This window comes from Carlito syrichta, unplaced genomic scaffold (assembly GCF_000164805.1).
Source record: "Carlito syrichta isolate Samal-C Ts95f unplaced genomic scaffold, Tarsius_syrichta-2.0.1 Scaffold309689, whole genome shotgun sequence".
In the NCBI taxonomy this organism is placed as follows: Eukaryota; Metazoa; Chordata; class Mammalia; order Primates; family Tarsiidae; genus Carlito; species Carlito syrichta.
The window spans coordinates 367041-392023 of record NW_007253785.1 but is presented as its reverse complement, the minus strand read 5'-3'; the positions used below and the strand labels follow the sequence as shown (position 1 = coordinate 392023).

General features: G+C 34.2%; 1 protein-coding gene and 1 pseudogene across 1 annotated transcript in view; one reads left to right on the top strand and one right to left on the bottom strand.

The window, feature by feature from the left end:
• EPS8 (epidermal growth factor receptor pathway substrate 8) overlaps positions 1-24983 on the bottom strand; it is a 192493-nt gene that overhangs the window by 120632 nt on the left and 46878 nt on the right. The gene's annotated exons all lie outside the window — the stretch shown is intronic.
• On the top strand, positions 2121-2384 carry LOC103269983 (annotated as a pseudogene).

Sequence of the window (24983 nt, the reverse complement as noted above, 5' to 3'; positions counted from 1 at the left end):
AAATTAGCTGGGCGTGGTGGCACGTGCCTGTAGTCCCAGCTGCTTAGGATGCTGAGGCAGGAGGATCACTTGAGCCCAGGAGGTCCAGCCTAAGTGGCAGAGTGAGATCCCCAACTCAATATAAATAAATAAATATCATAAAATGCCAAGCCAATATTTCAAGGTATCATTGAACTTGAGTTGAAAGGGATCTGAAAAGGTGTCCCAATTTCAACCCCTGTCATTTCAAAAATAATGTCTCTTAAGCCCATGGGTGTGCCAAATGCCAAAAAATGTTGTTGCTTAGAACTAGACAGCTTCCTAACAATAAGTTAACAGGTACAGTTAATATCCTTGTGTTAAAGTAACAGAATTCTGATACACCTTTTGTTTCTGAATTATCAGTAAAGATGTTACTGAGTCTTATTAAAGGTTAATTGGGCACAGGCTGCTATATAACTAATAATTGTCCATAATACCAATTTTAAAAACTGCATGAACTGAAACCATCTATAATCATTCATATACACATTCAGGACACCAATCATGTGGGAAATATAAGTAAGTCTCATGGGTATTCTCTCAGCTTTCTACCATGGGGCAGTTTACCAGAAGTAGCCACATTAAATATTATATATTTGGAATGTGACAGATTTGATTATTATACACTTTTCCAAAGCTTTTTAAGGCAGCTGGAAATTGCACACCCATCTCTACTGGCAACCTTGCCCTACATTCCCATACTCTCTAACGACAAATATAGAGGCAGACAAGATAGGCTGTAACATAATCTGTCAACTAAGATCATCAGATCCAAAATGACAAGAGGTCATTTACATAAGTTGTTAGGACAACCAAGTAGAATCAATGTTACATCAACAATGTCACAATTCATTCATCCTAGACGTATAAGCAGAATTTCACTCTCAGTTCCTGTAGTTCAACCCAGTTTCTCATTTGTCCTTCATTCCTTCCTCTCATAAGATTCACTATCTGCTTTGTCTTCTCTAAACCAACTCTTCTTCTAACTTTACACCTTTTTTTAGTGAGAGTAAGAAATTAGTATACTACTCATATGAGATAATCCAAAAGAAGCTTCTAGGAAAAAAACCCTCTAAACTACATACTGTCAAATTTCAATAACATGTAAGTTAAACTATTTAAATTCATATGGGCAGAACAACCAATTAAATGCATTAACAGTTTATCTGGAAGGAGTAAGAAATGTAATATAATTCATATTTGAGCAGATTCATATCTAACCACTAATATGTCACAGGACAAATATGCAAGGCATGTAATGAGAGGAAGAATCAATTTGTATAAAAGACTAAATGAGTCAGTATAGGTGTGGAGCTATTGTTTGGTTATAGAACCAGAATTAAAATGAGAAAACAAACCATATATAAATAAACACTTCTTGGAATAAATGAATGTAAACAGGAATACCAATATTATACATTCTTTCAATAAGTTATTTAGAAGAGTGATATCATAATTAACTTAAGTCTACAAATGGCATTAGTCTCTTACAAGTTAGGAAAATACTGATTTAAGAAAGACGAACTGCAAAATTATGTGACAGTATAAAAGTGAACAAAATGGCAGTTTTGCCTTAAATTGGCAAAGTTTAGAAATACATTAAGGGAAACACCACACAAACTTATTTGATTATGGATTTTAAATATCATTTTCCACCTAGAAATTACTGTACACCAATAAGATACTATCTTATTTGGAAATTTCAGTCAAAAAGCCAACATGCCAGGTGGGTGATTCACTCCCATAATACCAGAACCCTGGAAGGCGAAGGCAAGAGGATCACTTGAGCCCAGGAGTTCAAGGTCAGCCTGGGCAACACAGTGAGACCTTATCTCTACAAATAATAATAAAAAAATTAGCTGGTAGTGCGCACCTTTAGTTCCAGCTACTAGGGAGGTTAAGTCAGGAAGATCGTCTCAGCCCAGGAGGTGGAAGCTGTGGTGAGTCATGATCATGACACTGCAATCCAGCCTAGGCAAAGTACCCTCAATTCAAAAAAAAAAAAAAAAAGGAAAAGAAAGAGAATGAAAAAAGCCAACAATTTTTTTTTTTTAAATAGTAAAAACAGGGCTCGCCACAACGGACACCAGGACTCTAAGATGGCCTTGGTCGTACCAGTGAAGGAGAAGAAACTCATGGATGTCAAACTAGGGGAGCTTCCAAGCTGGATATTGATGCGGGATTTCACCCCTAATGGCATACTTGGAGCATTTCAAAGAGGGTACCACCGCTACTACAAGTACATCAACGTGAAGAAAGGGAGAATCTCTGGGGTTTCTATGGTGCTGGCAGCTTATGTACTTTTCAGCTACTGCCTTTCTTACAAGGAGCTTAAACGTGAGCGGCTATGCAAGTACCACTGAAGAGGGTGCACTCTGCTCTCCTGACCACGACCTCCTTGGCCCAGCACCCCTCCATGAGGAACTTGACCATTGCTGAATCCTTTCATACCTTAATGAGAACACCTTAATAAAAGATGACTGGTACCTGTAAAAAAAAAATAGTAAAAACAAAAGAAAAAAGTGATTTCTCATTTCCATTCATGTCCTATAACCAAGACAAGTTGTAAAGTGTAAAGAGTTCGGCACTGGGAAACCAAAACCTTGTGTTTATGCACCACATTTGCCACTTAATAGCTCTGTAACCCTGGATAAGTAACTTAAACTCTCTCAGCCTCCATTTCCTCACTTGTAAAATGAGACCAATGAGACCAATTTGTAAGGTCTAATTCAGATCGAATACTCTAGAACATTTTTCTAATTCAAATTTAAAAGGGGAAAATCTACATAATTTGATTTTGGCTAGCACACAGTAATGAACAGTTTTACTCTTTTCAACATAAATTTTCAGAAAAATGAAGTAAACATAGTCAGAAAACCTAATGATGAATTAAGAAAAAGTCACTATGAGTCACTGTGAGGACATCTGTAAATTTACCTCACAAAGTATCAAATAATAGCTTTTATAGAACCTCCCACTTCTGTTTTAAATTTCTCATTTAAATACAGACTCTGCCTAAGTACAATGGGTACAAAGGATTGAGGCAGGGAAAATGAAAGCTTTTGGCATGCATTATCAATATTTCCCATCATTATTAAGATTTCACTAAGACCTTCCTCATTTTACCTGACTCAAATGGTACTAGCATTCCATGTAATTAGCTTGGCAAATGCATATTAAAGGAACTGTCTGGGGGTTCATATAAGGCAGCATTTTTGAACTTACAGTGTTATCCCCCAAACCTGTCCTTTCCATGAAAATTTAAACTCTAAAAAAAAAATAGGACTACTTTAGCTTTCTAAAATCATGAGTGCTTCTGGGTTCTTAAGTGCCATTTAGAAAGAAAGTAGCATTTCATACAGCAGTGTCAGTTCTTCCTCGAATATTTTTACCTTAACTCCGTAATAGTCAGGAAATTATCATGTTAGTTAGATAGATAATGAGACTTAACCTCTTCTGTCTACAATCATGTGCTGTAGCAACTGGGAAGGAAGTGAGGAAGCAAGAAAAGGAAGGGGCATAACAGCAAATGCAAAAAAAAAGAAGAAGAACTGTGAATGCTGATTAGATAGCCTCTTATCAAAAAAATCAGGAAAATTGTCCAAGTTTAATTCCAAAGCATGTACCTGCTGAAACATTGCAAAGAACCATTATATATATATATGTATGTATATATGTGTATGTACATATGTACTTTAACAAGCTAATACTGAGCAGGCAGCCTTGAGAAATAAGATCAAGAAGCATTAGCATAAACAGAATGAAATGCCTGTTTTCAGAGTAGTACTTTAGAAAAAGCTGTGTAAATAGTTGTTAGGATGATACAGCTTATGTCATCCTTTGAAAATAAAACTTGCAATTAAATTTGCACATCAAATGATCCTTGAAGTTTGTATGTTACCAATAAATAGGAATAACAGAGAGGGCTTAAACCAGACAAGCTGTGTCATTGGCACAGAAAAACTGCAGTCATATAAAGAGAACATTACAGCAACACTTCAACATGATCTGAAGCTGAATGCCACAGTGACACACTGATATTAAATTGCCAGAGGATAGATCAGTTTTAAAAGTGGTTTAACTTCTTTGATTATCATTAGACTAGAGTTTGCCCAGGCAGCAGTATTTGGCTATGGCCTTTGGGTAAAAAGTATTAACACAGTGAAGGTTTGCCCTGGTTGGGTGAAATATTATGAATCCCTTTTAAGTTTATTTTCAGTTGGTAAAATGATGATTCTCCCAACTTAATCTTTGTTTAGTTTGCAGTTTCACAACTTTTTAATGATAATTCTAACACTAGTATCTAATTCCCTTACATTCTTAACATGGGGCTACGAAAAACAGATAAACTATGTCAAGAGGTAGTGTGTTGTGGCGATGGATTGGAAATCCAAACCTTAATTTTTCCCCTGTCTCTACAATTTAGTGTTACATGATCTTAAATAAATTATTAATATAGGCAATAGAATATAGATGTAAAGAACTCAGGTTCACACACAAAACCAGTTCAAATTCCAACTCTGTTATTTACAGCTGTATGACTTTGACCATGTTACTTCACTAAGTCTGTTTGCTCATCTATGAAATGAAAATAATAGTATCTTCTTCACAGACACTGAATGAAATAATGTATGTAGAGAGCATAGCACAGTGCCTGATTAAGTAATAAATGATAGATTTAAAAACATCACAACTTCTCTGAGCTTTCTCTTCTAAATAATTCAAATATTTTCTCCTTGCTGGATAATGCTTATGATAAAATAAGGTATTTTAACTCTTTTATTTTTCAGAGATGGGGTCTTGCTGTGTTGTCCAGGCTGACCTCGAACTCCTGAGCTCAAGCAATTCTCTCACCTCAGCCTCCTGAGTAGCTGGGACTATAGGTGTGAGACACCACACCCAGCTATAATTCTTCTTTACTCCAGGATGACTGAGAACATACTGGTCAAACTGCTGATATAACCAGAGGATACTACTAAAAAAGAGGTTCACTGGCAGTTATACTCTACAAATTGTTACAAATAACCATAATATCTAAAGCTTAAAATTGGAACTTTTAAAGTATAAAAGCAATCTAATCATGTTATTCGCCTAGTTTGGATGCTTCGTGTTGTCTGAATACAGTTATGGTAAAATTAAAACCTCTTACTGCCATCTAATAGGACTTTAAGGGTCTGATCCCTTTCTCACTTTCTAATTTTGCCTCTTTTCACTTCCTCCTCACTTACTTTGCCCCAGCCTCGTATTCCCTGGACATGTTGCTCCCTCTGCCTTGAATGCAACTTCTTCATCCCTTAGCATCAGCCTTTAAGCCTCAGTGTAACTGTTATTTGCTCAGAAAAGCACATCCAGATGTTTAAACTGCTGTATAAGGTTATCCATCCTCCTACTTAACCTACTCCCCTGCATTATTCCTATATGAGGACATTTCTTATTTTCTTCCTACCATTTACTACAATTGGTGATTTTGCATGTTACTTATTCTTGGTCTGTCTTTCCCATTAGAACAGGGCTCACCAAGCCCCAGGCTACAGACTGGTACCAGGGTCAGTTAGGAACCACGCAGCACAGCTGGAGGTGAGCCGGGCTTCATCTGTATTTACAGCTCCTGTTCCCCATCGCTCACATTACTGCCTTAGCTCCACCTTCTGTCAGATCAGCACTGAAAAGCCTGCTTCCATTTTCAACATCTTACCTTTGTGAAGCAGGGTTTTCTTCACTGACAGCAACTAAAATGAGATTATGAAGTAGACACACTTCGGATGTCACTGTCTCCCATCACCCCCAGATGGGATCATCATGTTGTAGGAAAATAAGCTTGGGGTTCCCACTGATTCTGCATTATGGTGAGTTGTATAATTATTTCATGATATATTACAAGGCAATAATAATAGAAATAAAATACACGATAAATGTAATGTGTTTGAATCATCCTGAAACCATCCCCCCTCCTCCACCTCCATGCCTTGAAAAAACTGTCTTCCACGAAACTGGCCCCTGATGCCAAAAATGTTGGGGATTGCAGCATTGGAACATATGCTTTTTGAGAGTCTTTGTTGTTTACCACTATATCCTCAACACTCAGCACAACAATTGGCATATAATAGGTCAAAATAATTTTAAAAACATGGTCATATATACTCGGAGTGAAAAGAAAGCATGAAAATGCTGTCATTCAAACATCACAACAGAGGAACTCAAACTGTCCCCATTCACTATCCATAGGAAACCCACCCAACTGTGTCTATGATGGACAGCCATATGACATTCCACACTCACACAATAAACCCAACACATACCAAATAGATTTTTTAAATTGATAAATAAAACCAAATAGATTTTTTAAAACTCCAATAGCTCATCTATATACTGTTTTCCTAGATGTACTAAGGAAAAGAAGGCAATACTGGAAAAATGACACAATACTCAGACTAACTAAGAATGAGGTTTGTGAAACTCAACAAGAAAATAGCCTCTGGGAAGGAGCCAGTTCTGTGAACCAACAGACTCAAAATTTCATCTCTAAATTCTGGAGCAGCTTTCCAATTTGGAGGCACTGCTCTACATCTCAGTCTATCAGTTTTCCTCTTTTTACGTAGTAAACTTATTTTTCCTTTTCTTATGCAAGACAATAGTCATTTGTGCCTTTGTCTATGTGTCAGATTAAAAGAATTTTCCTGAAAACATAAAAGAAATAAAAGAACAATTTACTTCTACAACAAATTTAACGATTGAGAAGCACCTGCATGATTTCTAGTGTTTCATTCTGCATCAGACAAGTCTTTTCGTTTTTGTATATTTTATAAACATTATTTCTGATTATAAAAGTAAATTCATGGCAGAAAATCAGAACATACACAAATATATTAGGAACAAATATCATCAGTTATCTTAGAAGCTAGGATAACTGTTTTCACATTTTGTATATTTCTCTAGTGTTTTTCTATGCACACTTTTTTTTTTTTAATTAAAAAAAGGCTACTGTCCATATAGGCTTGTATCTTTTAAACTGGAAGTATCTTGAGAAGTCACAACTAGAAAGAACATCATACTATGAAGCAGTTTCTCATTAAAGTATACAATAGTTTCATTTTAAAAGGTTATCTCATAAAAAGTTTGTGTAACTCATCTTTTTTGAGCAGTTACAACGTTTCTAATATTTCTTTATTAAGAAAATTCATGACTATCATTCTTTAACCAAAATTTTAATGCATATTACTGGATGTTTTCTTAAAGTAAAATTCTAAAGAAGAAAATGTTACGCAAAAGGGTAAGTCCACCTATAAAGTTAAGAATACTATATCAAAATTACCCTCCAGAGATGTTATGCCAATTTACATTCTGTCTTAGTCCATTTGGGATGCTAGAGCAAAAATGCCTTAAGTCGGGTAATTTATAAAAAACAGAAATTTAATTCTCACAGTTATGGAGGCTGAAAAGTGCCAGCAGATTCAGTGTCTGTGTCTGATGAGGACTGCTGGGATGAGCAGCTCCCTCACACGTCTTTTTTATTTTTATTTTTTAAGTCAGAGTCTCACTCTGTCACCTAGGTATATTCCCAGTAGCGGGATTGTGGGGTTGTATGAAAGTTTGATTTTTTGATCTTTTAGGAATCACCATACTGTTTTCCACAGAGGCTGTACTACTTTACACTACCTCCAACAGTGTAGAAATGTTCCCTTTTTGCCACATCCTCTCCAGCATCTGTTGTTTTTTGAATTATTGATGATGGCCACCCTGACTGGAGTTGGGTGGTATCTCAGATACAGTGGCTCAAGCCTGTAATCCCAGAACTTTGAGAGGTAGAGACGAAAGGATTGCTTGAACCCAGGGGTTCAAGACCAGCCTGAGCAACTTGGCGAGACCTCGTCTCTACAACAAATCAAAAAATTAACTGGGCGTTGTGGTGTGTGTCTGTGGTTACAGCTACTTTGAAGGCTGAGGTGGAAGGATCACCTGAGCCCAGCGTGACAAGGTTGCAGTGGCTGTGATGTTTTCAGTGTCAGGTTGTAGTTTAAAAACATTGCGTAGACCTATTCTATATCTAGTTTTAAAAAAAAAAGTTATTAGATTTGGTCTTTCTGTATTCTCAGTGACATTCCTAAATTTAAAACCATATCTGTTTATCTTTTTGTAAGTCTCATGGAAGTGGTCATCCTTATTATATAACTCCCTAGGTTATTTTAATTATATTTAATTCAAAACCAAAGGTTTTTGGCCAACTCCAAAGTAAGGTCATTTTATATTTAAGAAGAGGAAGATTTACACATTAACCTAATGCTACTTCTACAGTTCCAAAGAGAAGACACATTAATTTTTACTGCAAATACAGAATTAAGTTTTAAAATAACCAATAGTTTGACTACTGGTTATCTTAACATAATATGAAAGCATCATTACTTTATTTATATAAGGTCACCTGTGGTTATTCTTTATCTCTTATTGACTTTGAGAGTATTCTAGCATTCACTGACTTAACAGAAAAGTTCTATGTCTTCTTAATACAAAATCAGAATGTCACCTATAAGTCAGGCAGTGAGTCCTAAGCCTTATTAACTTTCAGAATTTGATGTCAATATTCAATGTTCGTCTCAGACTCCCAGAATAAATTGTGTACTTTATGTATAAGGTATGTTCCAAATATCACCAAAAAGTTGCCTTTAATTGACTTTAACATTAGGTAAACGTGAGGCTTAGATCCAGAAAGAACAAAGTAACTTTTCTGAATTTGAATAAATTTTGTCAGTTTATCTGTATCATTAAGTAATATAGAAATTAATTCAAATCAACTAAAATTCTATTTTAAAATTTGGCTGCTATGATATAAGAAGTACATATTAAATAGCCCCACTTTGAATGGGTCTTAAGTCAATTTTTACATGGGTCTTTTAGATAGACTTACAGTATACATATGCATATCTCTCACACAAATTCTTTTGGCATTGCTCCATTTTGAAACAGAGTCTGTTTATAGACATGACAACATCCGCAAGTATGGATACTGCTTTATTTTTAAAAACTTATCAATCTCTAAAATTATTTTCTCCAAAAATTAAAATAGCATACAATGCATGAAAATAAAGTCTTCAGTTCACCTTCTGTCATTTTGATTTATTTGACAATGAAATAAAATTCAACATCCACAGATCACTCATTCCTAGGTATCCTGCTAGGAAACATGTTTTAAAACCCCACTTTCTTACTTCAAGGCAAATATTATTCTACACTCTATTAGGATATCACTAGTTCATGGATCTATGTCAAAAAATCAAGATAAACCAGGAGATCTGTTATTTACCTGCTAAATATCTAACCAATTTCTACTCATTTATGAGGATCGTCAGGAATTTCATTAGCAACACACTTTATCTCATACCACCAATTTTGCATCACCTGAAATCACTTCCAAAATCTAAAGAAGAACTGTGTAGCAGCTCACACCAGTAGTTCCAGCTACTCCAGAGGCTGAGGCAAGAAGATCACTTGAGCCCAGGAGTCCTCAAATGCACATATACATTTTGTAGTTTACACAGCACTTCACTTACATTATTCTTCTTAATTCTCATACTTTTGTTACATTATCAAAAATTATAAAATAAGGTAACACAATGGCTCTTAGTCATTTGGTGATTCACTTACCACACAGTACCAACCTTGGCCATGACATCTGAAAAGATCTCATTACAACAACTCTGATTCATCACCACCAAGGAACAGAGAAATGAAAAAAAAAATGAATAAGAGAAAAATATGGACTTAAAAAATTCACAAGCTCTGTGAGTAAACAAGTATTTATTATCTGTTTATCAGATGCGTGTCTTAAGCATTTGTTGAAATTTATCTCACATCACTATGCTGACTGGCTCACAAATAAGATGCAGAATTTGGCCTTTAGGTTAATCTGTATTACAAATCCAGATATAGATACACATATTAAAAACCTACAAGTAGCACATGCATACATTGAACAGTATAAACATTGAACAAAGCATAATTCTAGTAAAATCATACCTAGTGTAAGCAAAAGATCAGAAGACTTTAATATGATGGCTAGTGAGGAGTCGGCCATAAAAACTGAATAAACAGAAAGATTTTAGGAAGCAAATTGCCACTTCTCTTCCAGTAAGGTTTGAAAAAGGCTTTGTAGGGAGCTGATATCTAAGAACTATTTCACAACAGCAATTAAAGAGCTGATAAAGCAAAAAGGATTGGGTGCCTTTTTCAGATGAAGGACATGCTGAGGAACAAAGATTACAAGCAGAAAAGCAGCACGAAACAAGAGGGATAATTACATATCAAGAATGACAAAGGGAAGGGATTTGGAAAGGGGGGTGAGAATGTTGTACTCATCTGTGGGATATAAAATTCATTCCCTATGGTTTGTAGGAAAGAAAATCTTAAAAACAAATCCCTGAAAAAAATAGTACTGACTCAGTAGAGTTCAAATATCTGTCAAAGTTCAAGCAAAAGAACTAGAACAAAAGTTCTGTAGTGATTCATGTCAGGTAGTTATGAAAAAATGGTCAAGAGAGAAGGGTCAGGTTTTGTCAAAAGCCTGATGTCTACATAGCAACAGCAAAGAATGAAGATTCACACATATACATATACAAGAAAAGCATTCTTGCTGGACACATTAGTAATATAGTGGGCATTCATCAAAACAGTAAGATGGCAAAAGAGGAAGATTTTGAAGTGACAGTCTGTAACTTCATCTTTTTTTTTTCTTTAACTTTGTCTGAGTTGGTAATCAGTTAACCTGCCCCTGCCTTGCCTCCTGAAAGAATGAATAAAGATTTTCTTGGAAAAATTGCTGTTGGGAATGCAAACTAGTGCAACCTCTTTGGAAGACAGTGTGGCAATTTCTGAAAGAATTAAAATAAAAAAATATTTACTGAATGCTACCATGCAGTATGTACTATATTAGGAATAAATGAAATCATATAGTCATCCTAGAAGCAGAAATAATTATTCCAGCATTACTAATGATATAGAAGGGAAGAAGAGAGAAGAAAATCTCTCTAATTCAGATTAATTAAACAGAAAGTCATTTTGATTGCTGAAAGTTATGAGTTAAAAAATATAACTTGTAAAGAGAACTGGACTAATTTAAACTTTGTTACATTTAGCTACTCAGATTTAAATTGTTAAACAGATAAAAATGACGGTAATTCAAGAAGTGGTTTTTTTAACTTTTAATTTTTTATTTTAAAGATGTGGGGTACAATTCAGGGTTAGGTATACAAATGTTCATTATGCAGGTACCCTTGTTGATGAGGTATGCACCCTCTTCTCCAGGCAGATTCCCACTACTGCCAATCCCGTTTCCCCGCCCCACTCCTGGCAGTTTCCCACTACTGCCAATCCTTTTCTTATAGTATTATGATAATTGTTCAAGGTCTGCTTATGAGTGGGAACATGTGATACTCAGTTCTTTGTTTCCATGAAAGACTCTATAGACTCTAAGTCCATCCAGGTTGCTGTGAAGTTCATGATTTTGTCCTTCTTTATGGTTGCATAATATTCCATCGTGTATATGTACTACAGTTTTTTCATCCAGTCTTCTTTTGATGGTCAGCATGGTTGGTTCCATGTTCTTGCTACTGTGAACAATGCTGCGATAAACATATGTGTGCAGGTATCTTTTTTATAGATGATTTGAGTTCTCAGGGTACATTCTCTGTAGGAGGACTGCAGGTCATGTGGAAGGTCAGTTTTTAGATCTTTTGGGAATCGCCACACTGTTTCCCACAGAGGCTGTACTAGTCTACACTCCCACCAACAGTGTAGAAGTGTTCCCTTTTCGCCACATCCTCTCCGGCAGCTGTTGTTTTTTAAGTTATTGATGACAGCCATCCTGACTGGAGTTAGGTGATATCACAGTGTGGTTTTAATTTGTATTTCTTTGATGACTAGTGAAGCTGAACATTTTTCATGTATCTGTTGGCTGCTCATATATATTTTGAGAACTTTCTATTCATACCTTTTGCCTACTTTGTAATGGGGCTGTTTTTTTCTTTTCAGATCCTAGATGTTAGACCTCTGTCAGACATACAGCTGGCAAACATTTTTTCCCAGTCTGTGGGCTGTCTCCCTGCTCTCTAGATGTTTTGTTTTGTTTTTTTTTTTTTTGGCTTTGCAGAGTTTGAAATTCATTAGCTCTCTTAAACCATCATTCTCCTCATGACATCTTATTAATTTTTTTAGTTAAATCTAAGTTATGTGCAAGTAACTACAGTTTTACTGTTTAAATTTTTCACAAAACTTGGGTACCTAGGTTCTGATTATTTCTCTGGCAGATTTAATATCTGCCTTTACATTATGACTTTACATGGCTACATTTGATTTAGAAACAATGACCCTAAGTAGGCTAATTCTCATTATATCCCCAATTAGATTTGGCCACTTAGCATGTAGAATCTGTCTCCAAATCAACAGCTCATTGTCCAAAATTCATTGTTTTACTTGTGTTCATTCATACTCACTCTTGTGTTATATTTTAAACCTAAAAATCACAATAATTTTTCTTTCAATGTTTGTAGATACCAGTAGGCTTAACTTAGGATAACTGACCCATTGCTACAGTTTATGTAATACTGTAAAGCAAAGTATTTGCAATGCTGACTTATTAAAATAAAGATAATAAGTCTGATTTCCTTTGACAAGATGCTTTTATCAAGATGCTTCCCCCAAGCCGGGTTCTGTGGCTCAGCCTATAATCCCGCACCTTTGGGAGGCTGAGGTGAGTGGACTGCCTGAGCCCACAGGTTCGAGACCCGCCTGGGCAGCAAGACCTCATCTCTACAATAAATCAAAAAATCAGCTGGGTGTGGTAGTGTGCGCCTGTAATTCTGGCTACTTGGAAGGCTGAGGCGGAAGGATCGCCGGAGCCCAGCAGGTCGAGGCTGCAGTGGCCAGGAGCGGCCACTGCACTCCAGTCTGGGCGACAGAGTGAGACTTCAACTTCAAAAAAAAAAAAAAAAGATGCTTCCCCCATAATTCTGTAGCAAATGATGAAAAAATGTATAACAGCCGCATAGGATGATAATTCCCTACCAGTTCTGATTACAATAGAAAGGTTTAAAGCCCTGTGAAATGAGTATGCTCCTGCCAGTCAGCACCAAAAGGAAATAATCCACAGATTAAACTACTAAACTACTAAATTGCTAGTTTTACATTCTACCTACTAGTTTTTTAGTGATGGAACTTTAAGTGTTGCCCAAAGTGTGGTCAACATACAAATGACTTAGAAGAGTCATGCCAACAATAAAAATAAGCAGACTATTTATCACCATGGTAATAACTCTCAAAACAAACACAGAAGTCAATTCATAGATTACATTCTCAAACCAGGGGTGACTTGGGGGTGTATGCATGTATATAATTTACAGTATCCTGTGTCAGACTAATAATCCAAAATGAAGCTTGAAGAAACTACAGCAGTTGCCTTTTTAATAGCACTGGTTCCTGATGTATGGAAAAGCTATCTGTTCTTCACTACAAAGAACATCACAGGATGCACACAAACATAGTAATAATAACCAGGAACACTCTCCAGTGTGCTGAGTCATTAACTGAATTTGAAGAGTCAGGCATTATTCCTACCAACATCATATCTACTTGAGGAGAGCACATATCTTTTACATGAAAATATAAGAACTAAAAACACAGATTTTAATATTTACATTTCAGTGCAATGTTTATGTTTTGTAACTTTATTTGAATACAAAATCCATGTGTGAGATTTAGAATAAATTTAAACTGAAAACATTCATTGCAAAGATGCTATCTCTAAAAATGTTTAAAGCACAATATATTTCGATATCAAGCTTTAGTAGCAAAATATTCAAGCTAACAAAAATATGCTAAAAGACACAATTAAGAAAATAAAAAGACAAGCCACAGACTGAAAGAACATATTTACAAATAATATTTCTTTTAACAATTCTTGTAAGGCAGCATGTTGGTGATAAGTTCCCAGTTGTTTTTGTTGCTGTTGTTTTGTCTTAAGAAGGTCTGGATACAGCGTTCTAAGTTGGTGATTTTTGCTTTTGTTTTACACTTGAAATATTTCATTTTACCCTCTTCCTGAGGGTTTACATGGTTTTTGAATGACAGTTCAATGGTTTTTGAAGAGATGCCCAAGATAATTCTTACCCTTGTTCTTCTAAAGATAGGATGAAGTTTTTCCCTGCTCTCCTCAAAATCTTCTGTCTTTGGATTTCTACAGTTTGATTAAGATATGCCTATCTGTGGCTTTTTTGATATTTATCCTGATCTTGATGACTACCATTAATTTTGAGCTTCCTGGACTTATGGTTTGATTATCTGCCATTAATTTTGAAAATTTCTCAACCATTATTATTTCAAATATTTCTTTTAATCTTTTCTCTCTTTCTTTTCCATATGGTATTCCCATTATGCATATGTTACACCTTTTGTAGTTGCCTCATAGTTCTCAGATATTCTGTTCCATATTTTTCATTTTTCTCTTTGTTTTTAAGTTTGGAAAGTTTCTATTGATCTATCTCCAAGGCCACTGGTTCTTTCTTTGCCCTATCCAATCTACTGATGGCATCAAATGAACCAAAAGCATTCTGGATTTCTGTTAGAGAGGTTTTTTTTCTTTTGTTTTGTCTCACAAACTTTGGTATGTTCTGTTTTTATTCTCATTTAGCCAATGGATTTTTCTTTTATCTTGTGACTTCCTCTTTATCCTATAGATTATTTAGAAGTGAGCTGCTTATTTTCTAAATGTCAGAGATTTATTTATCTTTCTGTTATTGATTTCTAGTTTGACTCTACTGTGTTCACAGAATGTATTCTGTATGATTTCAATTCTTCTAAATTTGTTGAGGCATTTTTATAACCAAGAAAATCGTTTATCTTGATGTGAACAGTGTCTTCACTAATGCTTTACTTAAATATGATTAATTCAAGGTCTGCCCCTCCCACATACCTCCTCTATAGTACTTTCAGATGAATCCTCTCTAAATACACATTTAGATTTATGTTCACAGAAAACTCCTAAGGATTAAGAATCTAAAATGACTTTCCCTCCGGGCTATCACAACACCGTATGTAAATTCATCTGTCTGGCTTCCAAAGTCCATCATCACCTAGAATCCTCTCCACTATATCCATTCCCATCTCTATGTCTTAGCTCAAGATGTTTCCCAAACCTGAAATGATTTCTCCTTTCTCTATTCAAACATTCTCCTTCCTTCTTTTCTTGCTCCCTCTTGACCCAGCTCAAGTTATATTTCTTCCATTAAAACCTCAGAGGCTCTTCTGATACCCAGAGATTACTCCCTTTTCTGAAATCTGAACCACACCATTCTTATATATACATACATTCATTTTTGCAACAACATTGGAGCATCCGTATTATATAGTTATTTATCTCCACCCTGTTCCAAAAGGATTTCAGGCAATTACAAAGAGTACAACATATGCTATGTGGGAGGTAGATACCTTATAAGCCCTAACCTGACCATTATGTAATCTACACATGGAATGAAACTGTACTTGTATCTCATAAATCTATGTAAACAAAAAAGTAAAAAAGACAACTACAATCTATATAACATCTATAAACCAATCTATACATTATTTGACAATAGTTAATTTTAAATAACTTTCTATTTGTTGCTATTAGAAATATATCTACACATAAAATACAGTACTCATATAAGTTAAACTTTTAAAGTAAATGTTTATCTATGATATTATGGTATGTTATCACCTTATAAAAGTTGAAGTTTGGGGAGCATCTCAATTTTTGCTTGCTTTTGATAATCATATTGATAATTACAGTTGTCATTAATGAACACTTTTGTAATACATGCACATAATCATAGTCATTTATCCATTCAACAACATTTTGAAATAGGGATAATAATCCTGATTTTACAACAGAGGAAATAAACGCTCAGAGAATTTCATATTTGCCCAAGACCACATAACTTGCTATGTGGTAGAGCCAGGTTTCAAATTCAGATCTTGATGACTAAAACTTCTGTCAATTACCATAAGAATAATAAAAGCACATCTTTTCCTTTCTCCTGTACTAACAGATCAATTTAACCAATATTTTGATGTATATATTCCAAACACTGAACTAAGTAACTGAAAACAATTTGAAAAATAAAGATTCAATAAGATACACTGAAACTAGCTAGTCATCTGCAGCTTATATATACTATAGGGCTTTATGGTAGATAATTCTAATTTTTAAATGAAACTATGAACTCTTTGAAAGCAGAGTCCTTATCTTCACTCTGGCATATTACTACTTAATCTTCTCTACATTTGTTTCCTATATTACTAAAGAAAATTACAAATTGAAAATTGAGCACACTATAAACTTATACCAATATTAGCTGGTCTGTCATTACTGCTCATCAATACTTTATTTCTTGTTGTTTGTGTAGTATAGCTTAAATAATAACCATATTCTCAAGTTACAACACAATCCCTCTTCTTCTTTAGTCCCCAAGAAAATAATTGCATCTCCCATATAACTAAAAAAAGAGACACAAAGGTATGCACTCCCTTATCCACATATAAAAAAGACAATTTTCAACAGCACAAAAGATCTATTAGACGTTGAATACGGCTTTAAAAATAGATTCACAATGACATGCTTCCATATAACATTTAAAATATTCCAATTACTCATTTCAGAAACGCATCTAAGACAAACAGTTCAATCAACAATATCTATCATAGGACCTTAAAGGCATGTTTTTATATGACACAGAATTTAATCTTTTTGGTTTTGGGTTTTTTTTGGATAGAATAATTAAAATGTTCTAGGCAATTGTCACCCAGGTTTTTAACTGGTTTATTCAGATAGAATTCATTTAATCTTGGAAATATCTATTCTCTTTTAAAGTATTTTGAAGCCAACTTCAGATCATAAAACTTTAAAAGAAGTCTTCCACTATTAAAAATGTTTCATTGACTCAGGGTTTTTTCAACTCATGTAACTTCATGCTAAAGAGTCAAAGAGCTAGAATGTTTTCTGAATGGAAAACACTTTTTCTAGTATTCTTGCATAAAAAATATTTCCTTTAGTTTTCATGTAAGAGTCAGTAACTTCAATCATCTCCCAAAATGGCAGCAAGAACCATTCAATGTGCTATTATCTAACCCCTACAGCTTGTACACTTATTCTATGAATGAAAAACAGAAGACAAAATGTGTGTGTGCAGGCAAAAGAAAGCTAGATGATTAATCACTATATATGTCTGTTCTTTAAAATCTTATCTCATGATGAATGTTTTCATTTTGTTCATAAAAAAGAATCAAAAGTTGAAAAGATAGGGTTTTTTTCCTTTTAAATTGCTTATTACTCAAATAACTGTCTACACCTAAGAGCAGGTAAGCCTAAAGTTAAACTGTGTATTCTATAAAACTCGAACACTATTCCCAGTAACACAGCTTATCACTGATCAATTAACCTGTTTTCATAAGTCTATCGTAATCTCAGTCAGAAATGTTGACATGTCTCTAGGCCTGAACTTTCTCATCTTAATGAAGATGAATGGTGTTATCAAAGAACCTATGACTATAAATAATTTCTCAAGGTGATCTTACGGTAGAGATCTTTATCAACACTATATCCCCTTGAGCTCCACTAGTACAAAATTCCCTTTGGACTTTCCAACATAATCATGGTGATAATAACATGAAGGAGGTAGAGACACCAGCAATGACAATAATTACATTATTTGTGCACTTATGTGTCCATAACATACTAGGCAATTTCTATATGCTATTTCATTTAACCCTAACAATTCTGTGACATAGGTCAGAGTATACTCATTTTACAACTATAAATATTGAGGCTCAGAGAGCACACATGTCCACTTTAAGATGGTAAAGTCTATAAAACTAGGCTTTTCTGCTATATCCTACATTCGCTTCCTAAATTAAAAAGCAATTGGTGAATGTTCTTTGCAACTGTGCTTCTTGGGACTGGTCAAACACTTTTTTGGAAAGTCAAAAAAATGATTTATAAGTGTAACTAAATAAGCCAGTTGCAACATTCCATAAGACAAAAAATAATATTGCTTGCAAAAATATAAAGAGAACACAAAAGTAGTTGCCAGATGACTCATCCAAACAATTTGGAGGTTAAAGTGATCACAAGAGAATTCAAACTGTTGAGCTAGCTCCGAAGGTTAAGGAACATGTTGTTAATCATTGTTAAAGGCCCTAAACTCAACCACCTCAGTCACTAAACAAGAAACTGAGTAAGTACATTGTGTGATTAAAATATAACATTTTCTTCTAGACTAACACAGAGATACTCAACAGCTGCAATATTAGACAAAGATAACCAAACCATCTAGCGACAGAGTAATGACCACCACACTAGAATCAGAAAATAACTATGTAATGGAGTACATGGAGATAATTTTACTACCAGTATTTATCTCCCAAACAGATACTGGAAAGAAATATATTAATCACATTCACTAAATAGTATCCTGGTACCTTTAAAAAGCCTACATATAACTTCTGAGAGATCGAGAAAAAATAAGAGTATATGTGGAAAAAACCTCAGCTCAACAGAGACAAGAGGACCACATGTGCTTGGTGGATGGAAGAATAACAACAGAAATAAAGAAAGTTAAAAAAAAAAAAAAAATGAGCTCGCGAGTTCGAGACCCGCCTGGGCAACTTGATGAGACCTCATCTCTACAATAAATCAAAAACTCAGCCGGGCGTGGTAGTGTATGCCTGTAATTCTGGCTACTTGGAAGGCTGAGGCGGAAGGATCGCCAGAGCCCAGCAGGTCGAGGATGCGGTGGCCGGGAGCAGCCACTGCACTCCAGTCTGGGCGACAGAGTGAGACTCCAACTCAAGAAAAAAAAAAAAAACCATACAAACAGAAAAATAATGGAAATGGAAGAAACACCCAATCAGTTTTACTAAGTATCACGCCACATCCAACATCCAGATGAATGATTAAAATGCTAGAGAAATAAATAATAAGAAACTAGGTTTTATCCACAGCAAGAAATGTAAAACTAAATATAATGTAAGCAATTTTTAAAGGAAAATTCATTTTTAATAACCTATAGGTTAATAATTCCTTCAAATATTTCCTAGTAAGTAATGTATAGTTCTGAGTATACCAACGCTTTCAAGAACATATAGCTAGTTTGTTTTTGTTTTCTTTCTTCCTTTGCTGCTTCTTCATCTTCCTCTTCTTTTTCATTTGCCAGTTTATCCAGAAAAAATGATGGCCCTGTCTTACTATTATTCCAGTGATATTAAGCTACAATAACATTCGAAAATTTCATGCTTAAAAAGATCCTCTTCATTTTACTAACTCACTGTGACAGTTTATATTATTAATACCTCCACCTTCCATTTTTCTTAATAAAATGCTTTCATATCTATGATCTCAATTTATTCTCATAATATGTAACCTGGAAGGTAAGCAGGACCAATAGCCATACCATTCCCATTTTTTAAAATAGGCAGACTAACACAAAGATATCAAAGAACCTGGGCCACAACGTGGAAGGGCATCTGCAGTGGAGCGCAGGTGTTGACAGGGAACTCCAAACTCCTAGCCTGGGGCTCTTACCACCTCTCCACACTAACAGCATTGTAATACTGCACACCAATATGCCACACTAACACATTGTAATATTTCCCTGAGTGCATGCAAATAACAAAGCTCTCTAAGAAACAGCAGACTGTTATAAAGATACTAAGTTTTCTACAAATTGACTCACCTCAGAAATGAAAATAAGCTCCAATTCATATGTTTCCACTTCAGTTCAATGAGGGCTGTCTTAAAGATGCCCTGCACATGAAAACAAATACTAAAAGTTAAATATTCTGAGGCATGACATGTAACCAATAATTGCTTTTACATAGTAGATCTATTTCATAGTCTTACACTTTTTTGTTCTTTTTATCTAGATTCAAAATTATATGAAGAAAGGAAAGATCATGAGGGTTGAAAATTGTGATGGGCACATCACATGTCAATGCTACTTTATTTAGTTCCTGTAGTAACTCTGGGAAATAATGAAAAAACTAAGATTCTAAGATTTAAAATAGGATTTGAATTCATGTCTAACCTTAAATGCTTCAATGGTTCTTTATATATTTAATAGTTTTGAGCATTTCATAAACTACAAGTAATATAGGCATATTCACTTATTTCCTATATGTAGTTGCACATGTATATTAAGCTCAAGGTCCATTAATATAGTAACTGGGTTATTTAAACTGCAGGACCTTTTTAACATGCATGTTATTAAATATGACCTATATCTTTATAACTTACAATGTTATAAAATATATTTTGAAACTATACATATTCATTATGTATTTACAGAATCTACAGTGGGAAAACTTTTTAAAAGCTAGGTAGAGAAAAATGGCAACAATAGGACAGGGACAAAGCATTTGTGTTTCAAACTGAGAACTTTCACTAATATCCCATCATTTTAAAGAACAGTAATAATTAACAGCATTAACTTCTTGACGTATGAGTCCAGCAGTAACGAAAATGGGTTTTGGAGTAAGGGAAATCTGGATCTGGATCCCAACTCTGTAAGTTAACAGTACGGAAATACTGAAGATGAGCACTTCATTCTTCGGTAGAGATGCTAACATCATAAAATCTCACTAACCTGGAGGCCACATATATACGACAACTTTAGCAATGTCATAAAGTTTAAAAGTTATATAGCTAGCTAAATAGATGTCACATAGTCTATCAGTTGAACGTCTGCATTTTACTCACAGAAGATGCCCTCAAACTTGGTTTAGATAATCTTTAATTTTTTTTTTAAGTTCTAGTGAATTTAAAAGCAAATCAATCCACAGCAAATTAGAAGCATTAAATCTGAATTTAAGAAGCTAGGGTTGCTAGATGGAGAGAAAGAAACAATAACAGAAAGAAATTGATATGTAATAATAAAGAGGGAAAAATAAGACATAAGAAAAAATGCGCATGGCATCTTGAGGATATGTGATATAGAATACAACAAGGCATATAGCAATACCTTCCATGGATATATTCTATTATAACCCAAATAAACAGTATGCATAATGATGAATTTATATTCTGTTTAGAAAGACTGGATTGTGCTCAATCCTTGTGAGAAAAATTATCATCCTGGCTGGGCACAGTGGCTCATGTCTATATAATCCCAGCACTTTGGGAGGCTGAGAGAGGAGAATTGCTTGAGCCCAGGAGTTCGAGACCAGCCTAGGCAACATAGCAAGACCTCATCTCTACAAAAAAATTTAAAAATTTAAAAAATTTTAAAAATGCTATTTGCATGCACTCAGGGAAATATTACAATGTGTTAGTGTGGCGTATTGGTGTGCAATATTACAATGCTGAGGCAGAAGGACTGCTCTGAGCTCAGGAGATTGAGGCTGCAGTGAGCTTTAATTGCATCGATATACTCCAGACTGGGAAACAAAGTGAGACCAAAGCTAAAAAAAAAAAAAATCTTTAAAATAAATAAAATATTCATATTTAAAATAATGTTTTTTAACTTATGTAGCTAAATAGTTGGGAAATTCACTTGTTTGTGACATCTGAGAAGCATATTACTAGGCAAATTGGGTAAGTGAGATGATAGTATAGTTAATGAACAAATATTAGGGGCTTAACCTTCATAACTAATACCAGGTAGTGTATTAAACACAATAGTATAAAGTAAGTCTTTTCCCTCAAAAAAGCTTACAGCTCAATAGAAAACATCTCCATAAATATAAATAAATTTTAATATTACTTAGTACTGTAAAACAGAGGTATAAACAAGTGACGTATAACATTTGATTATCTCTCCTTTTCTGACATTAACTGCTACTGTGATGTTTAATGCCTAGACATTTTAATTCAGTAGGGGTTGCAAAATGTGGCTTTAAGAAGACAAATGAAATAGATAAGAAAAATCATATACCAAAAGGAAGACTCTGCAACATGGATTAAAAAAAAAAAAAGCATCAGACTGGGCACAGTGGCTCATGCCTGTAATCCCAGCACTTTGGAAAGCCAAGGTGAGAAGATTGCTTGAACCCAGAAGTTCAAGACCAGCCTAGACAACATAACAAGATCTCCTCTCTACAAAAAAATATATAAAATTAACTGGGCATGGTGGTATGTGCCTATAGTTCCTGCTATTTGGGAGGCTGAGATAGAAAGATTACTGAGTCCAGGAAGTCAAGACTGTAGTGAGCTGTGATTGTGCCACTTCACTCCAGCCTGGGCAACAGAGTGAGATTCCAACTTAAAAAAAAAAAAAGTATCAGAAGTTCCCTCCTTCCATCTTTCTACAAAGAAAAATAATGATTAATGGATAAAGCAACAAGTAGTATCTACTGAAAGCTTACTATGTACTAGGTTGTGCTCTAAGTACCTATGTATATAAATTCATTGAATTCTTATTATTCCGATATAACAGAGGAGAAAACTGAGGCATCACATTCAGTCATTTGCCCAAAATGACACTGGCAAATAAACAACCAAAATTTGAAAAAAGAAAGCCTGGCTTCAGAGGCCATTCTCTGAACCTTCATGTACCTGAGGGTTAACTAAAAACCTAACAATGCCACTGTCTTGTAAAAGATGTACTTCTCAAAGCATCTCACTTTGATTTTATTAAAACCATTAGGGTACCTGCATAATGAACATTTGTATACCTGACCCTGAATTGTACCCCATAACTTTAAAATTAAAAATTAAAAAAAAAAAAAACTTTTTTATATTCCTTCACCACCAATTATTTTCTATTTTGCCCCTTTATCAATACACGTTTAGGGTTTCGTTGGTTCTATAACAACTGCTCGATATTCTCCAGGAGCTTTTTACAAATACATCAAAATTTTCCTTATGAGTCCTACCATAAAACTCAAACTAAGGAAGAACCAGAATTTTTCCCATTTTTAAACTGCAAAATTAACTTTAAAAAAAGTAAATGAGGAGAATTCTTTATTATAAAATGTGGGGTATAATTCAGGGTTAGGTATACAAACACTGAGGTGTGCCCCGCCCTCCCTTAGCAGTTTCCCTCAACTGCTAATCCAACTCCCCCTCCCCTGACAGTTTCCCACTACTAATCATGGATAGGAAGAATCAACATTGTTAAAATGTCCATCCTACCAAAGGTAATCTATGGATTCAATGCAATACTCATTAAATTACCAACATTGTTCTTCTCAGACCTAGAAATGACAATACAAACCACAAATAGCCAAAACAATCCTTAGCAAGAGAATATTTTTAAAAGAAGCGTTCCAGATAGTAAATGGAGATAAAATAACAATGTATCATACTTTGCAAGCCCTAATGAATTAAAGTATTAGGCATAATGTAGCAGCTGGTATCAAACAAATAAAACAACCATATATTATGTGCCTCCTCAGAAAAGAAGAAATACTACTCATATAGTAAGAAGTGGGAAGAAGGAGGACAAGGAGAAGGAAGGAAAATAAATAAGAGGAAGAAGAAGGAAGAAAGGAAAAAAGACAAGGAGAAAGGAAAAGGAACCTAAATTTGATTACATCTCTAGATCTTTCTGTCACTTTATTAAAAATACACAGAAGAGAGGAGCATGTTAAACTATACTACAAAGAGGTAATCAGCAACACCTAGCTGCAGGAAATTCTAAATTTCTTCAATAGTAAACTACAAGAATAAAAAATGGAAGAAAATGTCTATATATTAAGAGATATTAAAGGTATATTAATGAACTATAAAGGGCATTATCTGGATCCTGATTCAAACAAAATGTAAAAAGAAGACTTTTATAAGACCACAGGCAAATTGAACATTAACTGAATATTCAATAATATTAAGAAATGATTAACTTTTAGTTTTAGGTCTGAAAATAAAATTATTATTATTATATCTTTCAAAAGCATTTTTATCTTTTAGGATAACATACTAAAAAAATTACAAATTATGGCTGAGATTTGCTCTGCTTCACAAGAGAGGGAAGAAAATGAGGATATAGATGAGACAAGATTGGTTAAGGGTAACAACTGTTGAAGCTGGGTGACTGGTACATGAGATCATTATAATGTTCTGTTTATTTTATATACCTGAAATTTTCCACAATACAAATTTCTTTAAACTAAGAAATATGGTACACCCCAAAAAAATGGTGGTATCTCAATTATTATAATAGAAATGTTTTTGAGAATAATTTAAAATTTAACTTCATGCTCCTATGAGGAAAAAAATGCTTTGACTGAATAATAACACTAACCAATGACTCAACTAGTTCACATTTTTCTCAATAGCTTACCTAAAATGTTATGTTTTGTTCGTAAATAATTTGCCAATCTCTTTATTAAGTACTGCTAGTATATACTGCTAGCAATGACTGTTTAAAACTATTAACAAATTGACTTTTTTTTTTTACTACTAAAACTTATTTTTATTCACTTCTACTGGCATTAGAAAGACATGATGAGCTAACCCATATTCCTCAAGTTTGGATAATGCATTTGCAGTTTAAATGATTATCTTGTGAATCCTGTTATGTGAGAAACAGTTGTATTTAGTATTTAAAAAGGTTAAAAGAACAAAAGTTTTGAAATTCAGTTTTGGTTCTACCACTTATTAGTTTCATAAAATCTCAACGTTATAATTCCTTCATTTATAAAATAAGGAAAATTATTTCTTTGACATAATATTGTGATACTTGGGTTTGGATTATTATGTACACAATATATTTAATATATTTTAATCTTGTAATAAACTACCGAAGTATATGTATATCTAGTATTATTCCTGCTAGATAGTATTTAATACATAGTAGCTTATATTTTAATTTAATTTTCAACATTCAACCATTTTCCAGTTAGTTAATATCATTTTTTGCTGACTAATATTAGACTCACTTTTCCTCAAATGCCAATAATATTTCCTATGGATGTAAATGATCATTTGGAAAACACATCCACTCTGA